The sequence below is a fragment of the Apteryx rowi genome, unplaced genomic scaffold, assembly GCF_003343035.1.
Source record: "Apteryx rowi isolate R43461 unplaced genomic scaffold, aptRow1 scaffold_961, whole genome shotgun sequence".
NCBI classification, from domain to species: domain Eukaryota; kingdom Metazoa; phylum Chordata; class Aves; order Apterygiformes; family Apterygidae; genus Apteryx; species Apteryx rowi.
In genome coordinates, this window is record NW_020451273.1 from 59,303 (window position 1) to 76,733 (window position 17,431).

A 17,431-nucleotide genomic window follows, 5' to 3' on the forward strand; every position below is an offset into this window, starting at 1 on the left:
GCCTGGATGCAATCCTGTGCAATATGCTCTAGGTGACCCTGCTTGAGCAGGGGGATTGGACTAGATGATCTCCAGAGGTCCCTTCCAACCTCAGCGATTCTGTGATTCCTTAAAATGAACTAGTATGAGAGAGGTTGGGCCACTCAGAAGGTCAATAACAAAGCTGGATTCTCTGGCACAGACTTCACCACTTCCTATATAATTTTGCTTTTATTTCATGAATCTCACACATGACACTGCAAGGATTTTGGTAGTCAAGTTAAGTTTTTGATGGCTAACAGACATAAGAGAATGACAACTTAAACTGGAGCGTTAATCCTGAAGTCATTCCAACTGAGCATGCTGTACCGAAACAAGACATTGAGGGTGAACATTTCACTACAAGGACATCTGTGTATGTGTTTCCAGAGACACTAATCAGTTGCCCTTTTGGCAAAAATATTACAGCCAGAACCAACCCAGGCTCCCAAAAGGTGGGAGTGCTTTTTTGGAAGCTCTGAATCTAGTTTTGAAATTTACAGATAAAGCCTATCTTCTATTTATAATTCAATTATCACCTCCTTTAAAATCCTGAGAAATCATAGCTGGCAGAAGTGCCAGGAAGTTTGTTGAATGAGTCACATCACTGTCACCATGAACACAGCTTGCAAGAGAACTATTCTAAAACGCTCCATCTGAAAACTTTCTTTTGTATTAGAATTTCTCATGCTGCATCTCTACTCCAAAAAACATTTCTCAAAGTTTCATCTTTAGAAATGCCATTTTGATTTTTGTTGAATGTTGTGTACAAACCCATGTGAAGGTCACTTGCAAAAAAGTATAAAAGAGATCCTGGAGAACAAATGGAATTGTGAAGTTGCATGAAAGAAGAGAGCAAACATTGGACAGTTTGTGTTTGGAGAAAAAAAAAAATTCAGACTTCTTAAAACTCTCATTATGATTCCAGTGACAAAACAGAATTGAATCCTTCCTTATCTTTCTGATCAATACTTTAAAGCTTACAGAAAAAACTTCTCTAGAATGTTCTGGAGTTTTATTTGGGAACAATTCGAAGACTCATATTTCAGGAATTAAATATAAACAGAGGAAAATTCTCTTGCCAACCCTGCATGCATGGGACAAGCAGAGAGGGCAAAGGACAATGCAGAATTCATCTAAGGCATCCAGATGCTTTATATAAGCAGTTAAGCAGAAAAGGACGAAAAAACTCTAAAGGGAATAACTTTAAAAGCCACTTCAAGCCAAATTAAGCTATTATAAGAACTGTGCAAGCTAAAATAATTGATCTGATTCAACCTACAGGATATTTATGATAACAGATGCAATACCCAGAAGCTGGTGATCTAATTAGAGGTATTAACAGTGCAAGATATTTTATGCCACATTCAGTAATTCATGCAAATAATTTAACAGCTTTCATTTGTATTATTCAGTTAGTATGCTTTACATGTTCATCAACTTAGAGACTTGGAAACTAAGTAATCATGCTTTCACCCTCTGCTTTTGCAAACCAGTAAAATGTTGGCATCTGCTTGTAAAAGAAGAATGCATATAGGAAGCAGCTCTCTTTAATGCAAGTACACTATACTTTAAATGCACTTGAATAATCCCTTTCACAGTGATCCATGAACATATAGATTGGGCTAACCTATGAGTACAGTTACTAAAGCCACACTTCAAACAACTTGTTGACTTCACTGGACTCTGATCAAGTTTCACAGGTATCTGTAAGAGCAAGATCTCCCCAACAACGTTTTTTTTTTCAATAGTCAGGTGAAATCAAAGCTCCCTAGATCAAGTCAAACAACGTGGCGAGACTACAGATCAGTTTGACTGTAAGCTGGCATTTTTTGCCTTGAACAAGACAACAGTCCTCCTTTGGGGGAAGGAGACACAGGGAAAAGCCTCTTAATTTAAACTAACAATTGAAAACTATAAAGGCATGATTCTAGTGTGAAAAATGACTCTGTAAAAAAAAAAAAAAAAAGCATTCTAGTGTGAAAAATGACTCTGTTAAAAAAAAAAATAAAAAAAAAAAGCATCCATGACCTTTTACTCCAGTAGATCAGATTCCTGTGTGCATCCAAGTCATAATAAGTTCTCATAAAGACCCAGCAGAGCAAGCTGGGAGCCTGCCAGGCTCCCCCTTTGCTCTTTGTAGGTCCCCCTGTAGCTGCACATCAGCATCTTTTATTTTATATACAGTCTCAGATGCAAGAAGTGAATAACAGTAGATAAAAACTTTTCCTGTCAAGACTCTGTAGTCCATTAGTTTGATTCCACATTGTTTTGAGGGAAGTTGTAGGTGAACTGGGAGTAACAATGTCACACATTTGTAGTGCCTGCCTCCTCAACATCCCCAAAACAGAAACAGCCTAGTTTTCAAGTTCTCCTCTTTTAGGCAGATGTGGACATCATAAAAACACTCGAGAAAGCTTTGAGAATCAGCTACAGAATAGTGGTCCTGTCCATGCAGATGGAAAGAATATGGGTATGGACAGGTCTTGGGTCACTTTCTGTTCAGGGCAGAGACAAAACCTTCAACTGTGATATAGTTAACAGAAGATCCAGGAATGAAATGCACCAAATCGTCTTAGATTTGATTTATTCATTTAGGACTACAGGAAATATTTACACATTTTATTTCTCCCTGCCCCCACCATCAGCTCCCCAGCTATCCTGAAGAGGCAGGATCAAGGCAGGCAAGAACCACTGTTGCAAGCAAGCCTTTACTGATGAAGAGCTAGGCAGACAAGCTATCCACCAGTTCAGAGGTGAAATAGCACACAGCCTCATCCTGCTCCCCAGTGACCATCACTCAGAACCATATTCCTGCATCAGCAGCTGTCTAAACAGCACTTACAAGAAACAAATCAGAAGAGAGCCAGTGACTCATCAGAATGAAAAATCTGCCTGGTTCCCTGTCTCTTTGCTGGAAACACTACAGTGCTTAGCCAGTTATTTTGATGACGTTAATGCTTTTTAATTGGAGAAAACTCCAAGCTTCCAATCCTCCTGGGAAGCTCGCTGCACTGGGGTCTGAGAATCGCCAGAGCATAGAAAACATTCAAGAGGTTCTCCTTGACGCCAAAAGGCCTATAACCAGATACTCTTAAGAGCAGAAGGGGAAATGTGGCGGCCACCCTCATTTGTAGCAATACAGCTCAAGAAGACCACAGGCCTCTCATTGCAACCCTCCATCTTCATCAAAGCCACCTTCCTGCCTGAGCACGTGACATCTTGGGGTGAGGCAACACATTGCCTCTGTGGCCGTTTGTGAGGGAACTCGGCCTGCCTCTTCCTCAACAACACTGGAGGTTCCCTGTGGTATCTAGGTTGCTAGCATGATTTTCCATTTGGGGTGCCCACACTTTACAGCTAAACAGACATCGCAGCACACCTGCCATCTGAAGAGGCGCTGCTGAGCTGACACCATCACTCCTTCGCAGGAAAGCCCAGCAGGCTGCCACCACGGCACAGCTGAACACCATTGGCAGTGCTGACATGAAGCACAGGGAGCTACCAGTGCTGACACAACACTGTCAACATCTCTAGACCCTCAGGGTACTGCTGCTAATACCTAGGACCACAGCTAGCATCAAGTGCAAGACAAAAAGCATAAAGAACCGTAAGCAGCACAGGAAAGGGATGAGCCAAGGAGTGCAGAAGAAGCCAATGTCACTGCTATGGCTTCCTTGCTATGGGAAATGGCAGAGTATATCTCAAAGGCATTCCTGCATCGAAGTATCTGACAGTCCCTCCCAACTCTATATCATGTGTCTAATCCCCTGCTGTTGGGAGCGCTGACTTCTACGTTATTTTCCTTCATAAAGGAACCTATCCTGGGACAGAATTCAAAGGACCGCCTGAATAAACTCCGACACTCAGGCTTCCCATCCGCAAGGGCAAAGGACCATTTAAGATCTTGACAGTTCACCCAGGCTCAGTGAAAATCTTTTTCTCCCAGTGCTGCCACTGAGCAGCACAGCCAGTACCTGTAAAACTTTTGGGGATACTCATGGCCAGTGCCAATAAAAAATGCTACAGGTGACAACCACTCGCTGTGTGGCAGACAGTGGTTTGTGTATAAAACCTTCTTTGAGCAGCACTGACGGGCTTCAAAGACAGTTACTAGCCTCTAGTGAAATAATTTCTGAACAGATGGGAGGAGAAAAATAGGAAAGGATTCTCTAACCTTTGGGATTAAATATATACTGTAATAATTATGACTTATCTAGCAGAGGAACAGCTCGCTCTTTCTCCTCTTCTTCCTTCCCTCTCATTATCAGTCTCCAGAATTGAAACAAGCACAGCAAAGAACCTTGTCTCTTGGGTTATAGTCACTGTTCCTGATCAGTCTAATCCAAATTTGGCTTTTGTTCTGCAGTCCTAACTCCTTTGCAAATTATCAGTGAATTTGTGTGATATTCAAGTTTTCTTCTGAACTGCTATAGTCCTACTTATTGTGGCTCTTTTTTTTTTTTAAATTTCCTTTAGGTGTGAGAATTTTATCTTTTTTTAAAAAAAGGACATTTTGACAGATGGGAAACTTAAATGCAAAGTTGGTAACTGATTTACCCAACACAATGCAATATCAAGAATAGAGCCTAGAAATAGTTATGACTGCACCCGTGCTTTGATCATGAGGCCACCTTGTTAGCGTTGTCACATCTGCTGCAGCTAAAGCCGAGATGCTGCAAAACTTCCGCAGAAGCGTTAACACAACAACCAAGTGCTTTTTCATTCCCAACCCCAGTTTTCAGGAGGAAATAACTGATAGGTTATCAGACTGAAAGCTAAATATTTGGCTTGCCTAGACCTCCCTCCGCGTACAGTAAACAGGACCTTTGAAGTCGGCCTGCTAACATAGGAGTACACCTGCCACCTGGCACAGAGCTGGGTGCGGGGAGGCAGAACCGGTTAGGAGAGACATCTCTGAAGTCAGCACATTTTCCACATCCTCACGCCGTACTGAACTCTCAGGAGCAACAGATTAACAGGGAGATGTCAGTGCGGACAGAGACAGAAATACCCTAAAGCACAGTCAAGGATCAGGCTCCAGAGGCACTGAACTCACAGAATGAAAGCATGGCTGTGAATCACCTCTGTCAGGTGATTCATTATCAAGACTAATTTTTGCTCGGTGACTAAGAATCTCCTTTGTAATAACAAAACCAACCAGCAAGACCAAGTTAGTGCAGGGTTTTCTGAGAGCACACAGTTACAGTTCTGGCAAACAAAGAGGATCCATCAACTGGTCTTCTGCACGTGTCCCAAAAGCAAAGGGAAAAAGTTAGCACGAACTGCATAAATGCTGTATGACTGATTTCAGGCATCTTCAGGGAGGAAGGCTAGAGCTAAGCAGATAAATGAATGGGGAAAATAAAGCTCTAGCTAAAGACAATATGAAGATAGTACCTGCCATTTGTAGCTGCCACAGTACTTCCAATACCCACTCAAGAAATTGGAGCAGGAAAGCCTATTCTTCCATGGAAAGCATATCCAGGGTAAAATGCAGTAAATTCAGTTTAGCTCATTCAGCAGACATATTCATGAAAGATGAGACATATATTTAAGTTCTTAATACTCTAGGCCAGTAAAATTATCCAAGAGACTAAAAAAGCAGTTTTTAAAAAGCACAGAGATTTCCAACCTGAATCCTAAATTCCTTAGAAATCTCCTCAAATACCTTATTTCTGGGGGTCTGAGGAAGAGATTTCCAGAGGCATGCAGGAAATATGGTCCTCTTCAGGATACAGATAAAGTCAGGTCTTTGTGATTGGACAAAAGGAGATGCATGCTCTAAGCACTCTTAAGGACAGTCTGTCTAGTAGAAGAACAAAGCTGCAATTTCTAGACTAATAAAATAATACTTCAGAACCATATAATTATCTTGTGTAACTAACTGCTGCAGGATGGTACAGCAAACAGCTTAGTAAGACTTTAATGAAGGATTATAATAATTTTATGAATGAAGATAAGTGCAATTAGGTTTAAAAAAAGAGATAACACAAAGTCCTTGGAGCTGATCACCTACAAGTGACCAATAACATACTTCTCACCTAGAGGACAGTATCGCACGATTAGCCAGATATTAAAATTTTCCTTGGACTCTACTGAGATATACAGCAGTGATCACAGCTAAAAACTGGATTTGGGAATAAAGAAGACATTTACTAGTTCTTGCATGAGAGCAAGAAAGAATTGCAAAGTTCATCTTTTCCGGCACCAGAGGGAAATGCAGGCCTAACTAGTTGGATCATGGTCTATTTTCGTCTTACAGTTCCTATGTTCTAAATCATATGGAGAAAGGGATAGTAATTCCAGTCTCATAGAGAGCAAGAGAGTCAAACTAAAGAGCTGTCAGGAATTACTTGGCTAGACATATGTTTCTCAAAGACAACTTGCATTGTCATCTGAAAGACAGAAAGAGTTTGAGATCCAAAACAGGATTCAGATATATAACAACACAGAAGTTTTAACTTCCCATTTCATAAGCCTATCACAGATAAAAACAAACATTTTATCACTGTAGAAATGACTACTCTCCATTTTTCTCCATAACATAAGTCGGCTACCAGTAGGCCAGAGGGTTTACAAGATATCTAGGCATTTCTAGTGTATCATAGATTCAGAGCTAGATTAGCATATGGTCAGCTTTGAGGCAGACTAATACTGCAGCAAATAAAGAAGCAATTTAAAGGGAACACTTATTCAAAGGCTGGAAAGTTAAGCTACATCAGAAAGATGACGTATTAGCAGACAATACAGGCAAAGCCAAAGTCATCAGTTAATACAATTTATCAACATGCATTCTTAAGTTCATCTCACACCAAAGTTCTTCTGGAAATACTGCATATCTGCACAGCACTGCTAAAACACAGCCACTACTGACAGGCAGAGATACTGCTCTCTGTTACACAGTGCAGTGCACAGCAACAGTCAAAGATGGGGAATTTGGGATATGGGCACCGAGTTGTTCCCCCCCCCCCCCAACCTATTGGGACAAACATACAGCAAAACAGACCACTCCAGAGGAGAGGGGGAAAAAGGAAAAGAAAACAAACAAAAAAAAAACCATACTTAAGACCCATCTTTTAATTTTCAGACAAGTAAGCCACTGAAATCAGCGTTCTCTTCCAAACCTCACACCATGCATACGCATGGTCTAATGGCCCGAGTACAAGATTATAAACCAGGAACTCTTTGCTTTCTAATCTATGCTCTTCAATTTACTTGCAGGGAAGTTGTTTCATCAATTTGGGCCTCAACTTCCTTATTCCAAACAGAATAAATATTTGGGCAAGTATTTATCCTCCCAGGGGTCTCTGTGAGTAGCAGTGAAGATTTTTATAGCTTTATTTTAGTGCTCTTGACAAGCTTTGTTTAAACAAACAGAAGCAGCTTTCCTGCTGTTTAGGCTCCTCTGCCAACCCCTATGTTTAATTTAAAGGAGATCAACCATGGTGACAGATCATGGGGAGTCACTAGGATTTTTCTATTTGTCCTCACATAGCTAAAAATAGGGCAGGAATCTGCCATCTGTAGCAGTGAATTTGAAGACAGAGCAAGGAATACTTCTCAAAGTCATTTCACATTTTTTCCTAATGGCATCTAATGCAACTTTTACTGGTGCTGTGCATGGATGGGTGTGCCTAGCTGTACCTAATCAGAATTCATCTAGCAGCTACTCTGAAAGCCTGGCTTCCTTGTGCATTCAGATCAGCTGCAAATTACTTGAGCCTTACTCTAAGTCATCAGACTGGAATTCATATCAGAAACTAGCAGTACAATGATGATTTACATATCCCTGACACCACAGAAAAGTGAAATTATGATAGGGAATTCTAAATAGATCATCCTGAAAACATAGTTTGCATAAAAGCATAAAACACATAAAAATACATGAACTCCCCTCTAATTGTATCTTAAATAGCAGGTATAGGTAATGTTTTAATCAGCAATCATTTCACATGGCCCTATTCTTATGCAAGTCTCCAGCAAAACTGTAAGGGCCTTCAGTTCAATTCCCTTTACTCTGGTGGACTTTGCTTCCTCAGTGCTAACTCAGAACCTCATATGACCGTTTGTAGAGCAGGTAACCTTGCACATCAGGAAAATGCAGTAGGATATATTAATCCCTAGTATTATTTATTATTTTAGCCGTCTGAATTTATGTGCATGCTCCCTTAAAAACATTTCTGTGCCACAGAAATCTGATAATTTTGCTTTAAATTAGTCATTTCAAACCTGCCAGCATACATGGATGCTGCTGCACCATGTTGGCCAGCACAGCTTTTCTGACTAGGTTGCATAATACCCTCTTCCCACCAGAAGTCTCTTTTTCCGCTTGCAACATGTTTAGTCCAAAAAGTCCAAAAAGGTTGGAATGAATACACCCAAATCACTCAAATAAATACACCGCATAAAGAATGGCAGGAAATCTGTTAGTTGAGTTTATGATAGCTCATGAATGATTCAGCCACATCACACAGCAACTAGAGATTTACCTCCAGTTTTAAGAATTCACCTGTTAAAAAGCACTTCAAATTGTAATACAGATAGAAAAATCAGCTAAAGTTTCCTTCAGCACAAGAGACCTACTTGTGGTGAGGTGAACAAAGAGGAGGAGAGCACTAGCTTCATGACCCTATCCATTACCATGATAGGCCACACTCTGCAGACGGAGAGTGGATTACTGAGATGGCAGAGGAAACGGATCACTGAGAAAAGAGGAAGACTGACTGTCATAACTTCATATCTTCCTTAACGTTTCTTGTGCATAAGCTAACACTGCAATATCAGCATTAAACTGCATCAGTTCTCCAGCTGAATAGCAGTGCAAGAACAAAAATTGGGCCTAAGAAAGGAAAAGAAATATATTAAATAACAGAAAACTGTATTGCAGAGTTAAGTACAACAGATCAAGTAATATGAAGTCTAAACAACACAGGCATTTAAGTAGATTCTGCAAGCTTAATTCAGCTCTCCTATGTATTTCTCAGTCCATAAACATAACAGGACATAAAATTTGTATTGGACAAACTAAAGAATGGCTAGAAATAGATAATTTTTTAAACCAGGTATTCAAATAGTAAACACTTTCAACCAAATCTGAAAGTTTAAACAGAAATGGACTGATTTTTCACAAGTGCTAAAAATGCACACCTCTTTATGTTGACAAAACACCTCTGATTCATTTAGATCCAGAGTATGAATCCAAATCCATAAACTCAGAGTTTCATGTTCATAAACTAAACCTGAACCACATGCTTGTAATGTAACTGACAGAGAAAACTATTTTTCCAAGATTTCATGATACTGAGGCACAGAGAAAGCATGGAGGCTGAGGAGTGGAAAGGCCTCGGTCAGTACTGTCTTGTACCATACCATCTTTAGGAGCTGTAACTCTATGGAGTAATACTGTGTGCTCAACTAGCTTCAGAGCTGAGCACTCACTGAAACTGGAAGCCAGCTTAACAAACACTTCTAGCTTATATTCTCTTGCTCTATTTTTAAACATCCAGATTTGATGCCTGCAGAAGAAAAAAAAATGTTTGTTTAATGATATTCAGACTTGCATTGGAAATTGATTTGAACAACTCAAGAGAAAAATCCATGTTCACTGCTGCCTAATTCCAAAACCGGCAGAAAATTCCTCAAATTCTACACACACAATTTAATCCTCCAGAAGATCAAAAAGTCATGCCTGAAGAAAACATAGACAAAAAAAGTGATTAGGCCTGTCTGGTTTTGAGTAATACATAACAGTGTAACTACATTGGTGATGTTACATCAGCACAAATATTGCTAATATAGATAGGGCACTGAGAGGAAAATAGCTTTATTTCCTTAGGTGTCACAGGATGGCATTAATGTCCCTGTGAAAAGAATAATTCAGAAAGGTGCTAACCTATACATCTTAAGAAGGTCTGCAGAAAGGTGCTATCCTATACCTCTTAAGAAGGTCTAAAAATAATCTTCTCACACTATAATAGAAACATACCCTGCAGAAGCAGTAAGTAAAATGTTTTATCCCCATTTTATAGGCAGAAAGACTGACACACAGAGTAAAAGGAAAAAAAAGGGAAGGGGGGGCTTGGCTTTTCTAAATTATCAATGATTTTGAATGCTTAGGTTGAAACAATACAGGCACAATGGGAGCGTGGATAACCAGACTTTCTGAAAATCAGGTGTCAAATGCCTGCAAGTAACTAGATCTGCCAAGAAATGGCCACGAATGGTTTGTACAGGAGGTATACAGCTGCTCTATGGTCTTGAAACTAGGAGTACACATCACAGTGGACAAGACTAACTGACCAAGCTACATTTCCTTAGCTCCACTTTGCCTCCAAATAAGTTAGCCCTGGATGGCATTCCCACCCTACAAGCTGGTCTGCACGGCAAAACAAGAGTAAAGATGCTTGAGAACTGAAGCAAAGAGTACATGTGTCCACACCTTAAGAAATTCCAGCCTGATAAGGGACAACAAGGAGCGGGTGAAGATTCAGCACAGCTCCCGTAGACATCAACATTGCCTGGCTAACGTTTTGGCTTCAGTGGGCCCAGCTTTTACCAGCAGCGCCATCAAAATGCCACACTGAGCACCTCAGCTGAAGGTGTCCATGCTCCAGAGAAGCAGCTAGAAGGAGAAATGAGCGTCAGAAACAAAGCAGCACCAACAAACACAAGTGCTGAGAGGTGAGCAAAGGAGCAGATGGTGGTTTAAAGGCTTGGTGTCCATTTCCTGCTCTGCTCTTGACATCCTGTGAAACCAGAGTTGAACCACTCCAGCCCCAGCCCTGTAGCACTGCATTCCCCCCCACCCCCCCAAAAAAATCCTGCTGATTGCAGCCAGTCAACAGACCTGAACTCGTTACAGAAAGGACGCCTTGTCTCTAAAAAGTTTATGACTCGCCACGCTGGAATACAGATATCTCGTTCCTTCATTTACAGTCATAACAAATGCCCATGATATGAGGGGCCTGGTATTCACAACCAAAAGGCATGCACAAGAGTGACCATACATTGCAAACAAAACTACTTCTGTTTCTGCTAAACATTTGTGTGTTAAAACGATCCCAGAACAGTTAAGGAGCTACCTCGTATTATAAGCAAAACCATCAGTGCAACTACTATCCTATACAATAGAAGATGATCAAGACCGTGCAAGACAGAGCAGCAACAGAAATACACACACACATTAATTCTGGAAATGATATCTTACTGCAGGTTAGATTTGCTTAGGCCTATGTTTTAATATGCTAAATAGAGAACTGTCTCAGCTCTGCCTGTTCCCTGTCGCGGTATTGTCATATGGCCCTGTCGGATTGACTCTTTAAGGCCAGCGTTTTAAAAGCGCAGAGCAAACCTACACCTGGCCCCGAACAAACTTTCTCATGTTTAATCCTCAGAGCACGTCTTTCAATAACGTGCCTACACCTCTTTTCTAACCCGAACATACTGCCTAGGTATCAAAAAACGTCTAAAAATCAGAAGTTCAGGGCCAAATATTGCAGTGAAGAAGAACCCAACTGAAAAAAAAACAAAACAAAACACCCAAACACTCCCCGCCCCGGAGTCGCTGAAAGCAAAACTGCAGCACATCCCAAAGCATACCGCTCCAGCCATGCCCGCGGCGGCAGCCTGCGGGGCCGGCAGGGGCACGCAGCCCGGCCGCCCCGGGGAGCCCCCGCAGCCCGGGCGGGGGGAGGGAGCGGCCCCCATGGCCTCTCGCCCCCGCCGGCTCCCGGGAGGCAGGAAAAAGCCGCCGCGGCGGGGAGAGGCGGCGGGCGCCGTACTCACACATCCAAGCGCCGACGGGGCAGGCGGCGGCGCAGCTCAGACATGGGCTGCGAGGAGAGTCCCCTTCTCCCGGCACCGGCACACCCACCGCCGGGCCGCGCCGGGCCGGGCGCTCCCCCGGCAGCGCAGCGCAGCGCAGCACGGGCGGCCAGAGCCCCCTGGGCGCCCCCGGCGCGGCGCGGCGCGGCGCTGCCCTGCACAGCGGCTGCCCGCGCCGCCGCCGCCGCAGCTGCCCAGGAGACGTGGCAGTGAGGGCTGATGCTCTCATCACAGGGCGACAGGCGGCGGCGGCAGCAACCACCGCAGCGGCGGCGGGCAGCGCCCGGCCCACGAGGGGAGCGGCGCCGCGGGGGCGGGGCGGCCGCGCCGCGCCGCCATCTTGGTGGCGGCCGCGCCGCGCCGCCATCTTGGTGGTGGCAGAGCGCCAGCGCCGCCGCCGCCGCCGGCCCGGCCCGGCCCAGGGGGGGGAGGCGGCGGCACCTGTCCCACGGGTGTGATGTCAAAACTGCGAGTGAGGCTTGCGCGTCACCACAGTGTTCAGGACGAGCCAAGCTGAGTCTTGGTCTATGCAGAAGAAACTCCCTCAAGCTCTCTTTTCCTGGTCTTTGTGCCCCCTCCTTGCCTCCTCTGCTCCAGAAGTGCAGAGATCATCACATTCTTGATGCCCTTCTGCTCCCTCTTACCCGAAATCCCTTCTCCAGCACTGCCAACAAGTTGTTTCCTTTCTCCAGTCCTGAAAACATGCTCCTTCCCAGAGGCCTTAATAACTCAGTGGTGCCAGTCCTTCATGTCTCTCTGCAATGCTAATACAAATCAAGCACAATTCAGAAAGTAACTCAAAACTGGTGCTCAGTGTTGCTGCTACTTCATCCTTCTGGCTGTTTGTTTAAACCCATACATCATCCACACGTTGGCTAGACTCAGGGAAGAGTCTCGAGGGGAGACACTCTGTCTCTTCATTTGCAATTTGCCGTGCCAAGTACATTTTTGTTGCTATAGAGTCATGAGTAATAATAAATCCAGAAAGCTAGACGTTTTGCATCACAAGAGGCCAAAAATATAATTCACTGCTTCATTACAGTCAGCAAAAGCTATTTATCCCATGACTGAACAACAACAGCTGAAAACTCCTGCTGCATTGCCACCTCCGGATGAAATGTGATGCAGATGCCAGAAGACCTGGACCACCTGAACATGGAAGCAGGTTACTCTTCTTTCATACAGGTACTCAGGACAGCAGTAAGGCATGGGCAGAGACACCCAGTGAAAAATAAACTGGGAGGAAGGAGTATTGGGTAATATTTGCAATAGCCACCAAGCGGCAGCATATAATCGAAGGTAAGTTGATACTAAACCAACTACAGGCCGTCTAGTGCAGGGTTCAGAAAGGGACTTCTGGGCCAGCTGGTAGATGCTATCCCAAAGCAAAGAGGTTGTACTGGTGAAAAGGTATCCCTTTGAATGATTATCTTTCACAGTAACAAGAAGAATACTCTTCCAGTCTGTTTGAAAAAAAGGTCATGTCATAACATGCCGAGTGAGAGAGAGGAAATAATGGAGAAAAGAGATAATCTTGAAACCCAATTACACTCAAGGCTGACAAAAAGGAGATTGTCCCTCGTTTCCCATACAGCAATAGCCAAAAACTAAGGAAGAGATGAAAGTTCAGTTGAAATAACTTGACAAATATCTGCAAAAGTCTGCTTTCTAGCCTTCCACCCATTTATTTTCATGGTCCCAAACATTCATTCTTTGGGCTGAAATTTAGTTGGCCCGCTGTCAGCCTAATGATGTTTGTCTTTGTTAAAATTCACTCAGTGTAAAATTTGTTATTTTTAACTTTCAGGGTAAACTCCATCTTTTCCTATTGAGTAATTCACATCACCCTTTTGAAAGACAGAGTTACATTATCACAGAATTCAGTCCAGAATCCTGTTGTCTAATCCTCTGTACCATGTGTGAGCTGTAGACAATTCTGCCTGGGGACACACTACTTACAAGCTTTACGCTGAGAACTTGGTTACTCAGGCCTGGCAAACTCCTTTGCTGATCAGGCCAGGTTTTTCTATGATAAATGGCATAAAGGGGCTCTGATATGGTCTCATTGGCTTATCAGTATGGTCGGGCTGATTTCCGATCTAGAATACATACATACATTTTCCTCCCATCAGTCTCAACAGCATCCTCAATTAATTTTCACGTCTACAAAACAGACTACAGGTGGTGCATTCTGCTGACCACATATGCCTCACTTCCTGCTAGGACTACATATGTCAGCTTTGCTCATCTTTCTCCCTTTCGCTTGGCCATAGATAGCCACAGAAATGACCAGTGACATCCCAGTTCTAGCAGCAGACCAGTCATAGTCCCTGTGTCTGTATCTCTGGATCACTCATCAGTGACAAACTCTGTGTAATATACATACACCTTGTATTAGAAAATCTCCCAAAGAATTTTCCTGTTCCAGATCACCAGGAAAAAATCCAAACTTGGGTTTCCCATTTTTCAAAATGTGAAGTGTTCAGAAAATAAATTGTTCTCAACCTCAGTCCAGGTGCTTCTTAGGCCTGAGGCCCATGCTGTAATGGAAAGCTGCCACTTATGCACAACATGTCCAGGAGATCTTAGCTGATCTTACCTTACTGTGCAGTACTGCACAGTAAGGTAAGAAACAGAGGTCTGGGCTAATTTGATGGGGGGAAATTCCTTCCTAGACACAAAGCTGAACATCAGTCTAAGTCTGGATACATACATATGAATCTTACAGTTACTATACATTTTGACTCAAAGAAATAACTTTATCATGTTATTTGTAAAATTTAGGCTAGTGACCTGACAACAACTCTGGATATTTTACAGATATACTGTAAACATACATACCCCAACACACTACTTAATACAGAATTCAATGAAGTGTTACAGAGACCTGGAAGCCTCCTCTTTCCCTTTCTGACTCTTGCAGGCAAACAGTATGAGCCTGAGACAATTGGGGAATGAGAATTTTTTCCCATCAGTCCTTGATAAATCTGTTTCAGAAATTCCTTGCACTTATCTGCCAGGGTCTTTGTGGCTGTGCTGTATTTTTATCCCTGAATCCATCAGAGAGAAGGATTTGTGAAACTTTGGTCCCTGCTCTCCTAATACCTGAGAGGAAATTAATCCAGACTGAGCTAAGGAAGCTGGTACTGAGGAACAAGGAGAAGCTCAGACAGAATATGAAAGATGAGGGAAGAGTCTCGAGGGGAGACACTCTGTCTCATTTCTCCAAGTCTACCCAACAACTGTAGGTCCTCTGCACATATCCTGATTTCCTTTCAGTGTTGTCCCATGGACATTTGGCCATCTCTCCTCTCCTTTTCCCTATTCTGCAAGACCACCACTATAGTAGTTTCAGGTCTTACCATTCCTGTACCTATCTTTGTTTGTCCTGTAGAATAGGTAAGAATGGGATTTGCTGAGGGTGCTGGAACTTAAACACATGCTGATTAAATCCGTAGTATGTATGCAGACTAACAGGGTGGATAATGCCAATAGACTCTTGGCCAGGTCAAACAGAAAGGCTAAAGCTCTGTCCCTCTCTCAGTAGAGAAGTGACTTCAGATCTCCTTGTACCTAGTTCTGATTCTCACAGTACTTCCAGAATCTTACTGTCTTTAAGAAAGATGCCACTTTGATAAATTTGATCACAATCAGCAAGTAGCATCTGGATTTGACAATCACACAGTATTAATCTAATTTCTTTAGAAAGCCAGACTAAAAATATCAATGGGTGTAAATGAAACCATTAGAGCAGAGGTCACTCGTATAATTTTTACCAAGTGCCACTTACTGTCATCTTAAGTGCACAGCCCTGGACAACTAACTATATGTCTTTTAATTTTGGATTACCAATATCCTGCACTATTTATAAGCTGAGGAAATATAGGACCATAGTTCATTCTCCTTCAGATCTAATTCTGACAGTTTTGATGCAGGTATTTTCTTTCTTGCAAAAACATTTGCAGCATTTTGTTTTGTTTAATATCTTACACTTTTAAACAGAAGATTTTCTCCTCTCTGGTTCTTTTCACAAAAAGAATTTCTTACCTCAAAAGATGCATTTTGCTTTTTTCTTGAGGTTTTTTTTTTCTTTCTTTTTTCTTTTTTTTTAGTGGAAGACATCAGATTACTCTTGGGTGCTACAGATCTAGAGCCTTTCTGAGGTCTGGATGAAATGTAATCCTGCTCCAGCTCCTGCTGAGCATGTACAATGTATGCAGGCCTCCCCTAAAGCTGAGAACTCAGCAGGGGAGCACGGTTGCCATCCCACAGTGCGGAGGGCAAAAGCCGCCAGAGGGCCTGCTCGGGAATGCCTACCCAGCCAGCCAGCCAGGCTTTTCTTGCCACTGTCAGTGAAACAGCTTTGGTGTTTTGAACAAATACTTTAAAGTGATTGTTTCTTGTTTGGTTTATCTTGAAAAGTTGTCGGCGGGAAAACAGCAAATTTTGCACTGTAGCGATACAAACTTCGGTTAACCCAAAGGGTGACTTAATTTGTATTTAACATATCTAGCTTGCAATATACTGCAGGCAAAAGTACCTTTGATTTTGAAGCTTTTAATTCTTAAAATATTAACAAGTCTTACCAGTAACAGCTGAAGAAACACTCTCAACCATCTGCAGATACCCACGTGGGCATGCATACTTCAAGGGGGTTTGTTTGTACATCAGGGTTTGGACGCAAAAGTCCTTTCATAATTCCACTTTGGATTAAGGAAGGAGAACACATTTCTCTTTAACAAGCAATTACATTTTGAAAGCAGGTATCTTAAGTCCTGATTTCTGAGATTTCTGAAAGTGCTGCCAAGTCTGACATAACTTCACTTTATAGAAGTCCTGAATAGGATACATTTTACGAGAAAGTGAAACTCAGCTCTCCACAAATACAAGAAACGCAAGCGCTGTGATGTCAAAACCCTCAAAGCTCTCCTGGAGCTTCAAACCCAGAGAATTCAGCGAACGGTCCTCGCGCTCCCGGAAATCACAGAAGCTGGCACAGTCTCTGGTATGCAGCCATAAAATATCCTCAGCATATTTAAACACCGGCACACCTGACCTGTGCTGATTAAATTATACCTCCCGAGTTTGCTCTGCGCTGCTAAAGCAAAGAAGCAGCTAAGGCCTGCGGGCCCGCTGCGTTGCGCCGCACGTGGCCAAGGGCCGCCATGGCGGACGGCGCAACGGCTGCCCCCGCACGCGGCGGGGCTGGTCTATCCTTCCGGCGGGGGTCTCTGTGGCGGGAGGCGGCCGCTCTAGGCTCGCTCTCGATGGTTGGCGGGGGAGTTGGGTGGGAGTCGGTGGCGCGGCGACAGGGAGGGCGGCTGACAGGTAAGGACCGGCTGCGGGTCTCGTCCCCCGCCGGGCCGCCGCCCGCCTCCGCCTTCCCTTCGGCAAGGAGGGACCGATGCCCCCAGGGGCAACGGTGCCGACGCGCCGCCTCCATTCCCCCTCCCCCCCGTCCTCAACGGCAACAGGGTGCCCTGGGGAGCCGTTGGGAGCGGACGCGGCGGTGGCGGGGGGGGGAGGGGCGCGCTGTTGCTCCGCGGCAGCTGCGCCTGCGTGGAGGGCGGCTGCGCGGCGCGGCGCG

At 43.6% G+C, this 17,431-nt stretch overlaps 2 protein-coding genes across 2 annotated transcripts in view; one reads left to right on the forward strand and one right to left on the reverse strand.

Annotated features, from left to right (window-relative positions):
- The window catches only part of TMEM39A (transmembrane protein 39A), a 25,124-nt gene extending 13,189 nt beyond the window's left edge, over window positions 1–11,935 (reverse strand). The window contains exon 1 of the mRNA XM_026054718.1: window positions 11,806–11,935. The gene's annotated coding sequence lies outside the window, so the exon portion shown is untranslated. The remainder of the gene's footprint in view (window positions 1–11,805) is intronic.
- A 5,186-nt stretch (window positions 11,936–17,121) lies between these two features.
- The window catches only part of B4GALT4 (beta-1,4-galactosyltransferase 4), a 32,644-nt gene continuing 32,334 nt past the window's right edge, over window positions 17,122–17,431 (forward strand). Inside the window, exon 1 of the mRNA XM_026054724.1 lies at window positions 17,122–17,172. The gene's annotated coding sequence lies outside the window, so the exon portion shown is untranslated. The remainder of the gene's footprint in view (window positions 17,173–17,431) is intronic.